General features: G+C 37.6%; 1 protein-coding gene across 9 annotated transcripts in view; it reads right to left on the bottom strand.

The window, feature by feature from the left end:
* Irf2 (interferon regulatory factor 2) overlaps window positions 1-2,047 on the bottom strand; it is an 87,779-nt gene that overhangs the window by 35,545 nt on the left and 50,187 nt on the right. The window lies entirely within an intron of this gene.

Raw genomic sequence — 2,047 nt, 5'->3', positions numbered from 1 at the left:
ATATATATATATTGCAAAGTCAAAGGGGAGAATTTTGGACATGCCAATGTATTGCGTTACTCGTGTCTCTCCCCTTTTGGAGGACCACAAAAAATTAGCAAACAATTAAAACTTCTAATGCCTTTCACTTAACTTTTTCCTGTCATTTGATAAGTAGTAACTCCAGCTGCCTTAGGTAAACTAAAAATCAGGCATCTTTCCAAAAGAACACACAATGCTTTTATGCTGCTAGAGGAAAGTCAAGTGTATCTGAGGTCACTATCACAGAAACGGTACAAGATCCCAATGATGAAAGTAACTGTATTATTTACCTGAAATGTACCGATAAGCTTAATTAAAAAAAAAAAGGAAGAGTTCATCTACCCTTCTCATCCTATGGGTCTGCTGTCTTGCATAAAATAGCAAGAAGTAGAAATATGCACAAATTAGGAAGTGATATTCATTTTCTGGCAAAAGTCACTCAATACAATCCTTATATGAGACTAACTTTCTTACAGCCTAAGAAGGAAACTCAAAATTGCCTAAATGAACCCTGGCAAACTCATGATTAGAAGCCAATGCTTCAGAAAAAAGTCATATGCATAGTGAAACTCCATGTGTGAAAGCTGGGTAGATCAGCCCTCTGACAGCCAGCAGTCACAAAGGTCACCGTAGCACAGTGCATTTGACTCTACATGTCCACATGGGGCTCAGTTTTGGTCATGCAACTGCCTAATGAGCTAAGCCTATGTTATAATCTCCACTTTACAGATGAGGAAACCAAGGACTGGAATGAAATTACTTACTCAAGGAGCTTATGGTTAAAGTGTGTAAGTTCAGAGCCAAGATTATGTGATCCCATATTCATACCACACATCGTCTCTCAGCTTTTAGATTTAGCAGATTCCCTGTCCAAAACAGACCTGTTGACTTGGATTCTGTGGCAATTAAAGCTCAGGAGTCTGTCTTTTTTTCAAAATCTTTCAGGCAATTCTAGTAATTGCTAGGTTTAAGAATCTCTGCACTACACATTGGGGAAGGAAAGGAAATATCAGTAGAGATTTTCCATTGCTTCAGTCTCACACAGTGAAGTCTGAAAGGGTCCCAGATGCCCCCAAAAGGGACTCAGTACCCCTCCACAGAACCAGTGACAAATACTGAACTGAAAATAATTCAGAATGCTATAGAGAGTTTCCCAAAAACTGCTACAAGGGGTAATTCTACTGTATTTTAAAAAGTCAATTAATAAAGAACTGAAAGTGAGAGTTTTTTTCACAAACTCCTCTTTGCTCATTCTGGGTCACCCATAGTGACAGCAGGGTCTCGTCCAGGGTAGGTCAAAAGGCAGTAGACCAGAAAAAGGTCAATGAAATTCTATTTTTCAAAATCCATGAAAATCAGAGAACAAAATCTCTTAATGAAGGCTTTTAATGTTCATATGAAAATGAATACAAATGAAAAAGAACTGATTTCAGAGAATTTTCCTGAAGTGCACACCCACAAACTAAAGCTTTCTGCTAATGAGATGCAGACCCTATAGAATTTGTTGTGCTTTTTCTAGATCAAAAGAGTTCTGGGGTGACAATTTGAAATCTATCTTGTGAGACACAAAGTTGATACAGGGAAGATAAATCATCTTAAGTAGCTGCCCATCAACTCTATTCTCAATGAAACCAGGCAAAAATAATGAAATTATGAAAGCAATAAGTGAAGGTAGCAACACCAACTACGAATCGTCTCAAAATAGGCTAGGGACCCAGAAAAGCCTTTCTCAGAAAAAGATATACAGTAAGCACGTGAAAAGATGGTAAGTGTTGCTGATCTGTAAGAAACTGAAAATCAAAACCACAAATTCCTCACATCTATTAGGATGCCTGTAATTAAGGAAAAAAACAAAAATGGAAATTAAACAGTGCTGGGGAGGATGTGGAGAAGCTAGAATCTCATTCACTACTGGAGTGAATGTAAAATCCTGCAGCCACTGTGGAAAATAGTTTGGATATTCCTCACAAAGTTAAACAGACAATTGTCAGGTGCTCCAGTAAATTTCACTTCTGAATATATATAT

This window comes from Fukomys damarensis, unplaced genomic scaffold (assembly GCF_012274545.1).
Source record: "Fukomys damarensis isolate Sample0158 unplaced genomic scaffold, DMR_v1.0_HiC HiC_scaffold_18, whole genome shotgun sequence".
Lineage (NCBI taxonomy): Eukaryota > Metazoa > Chordata > Mammalia > Rodentia > Bathyergidae > Fukomys > Fukomys damarensis.
This window is presented reverse-complemented; position numbering and strand designations above follow the sequence as displayed.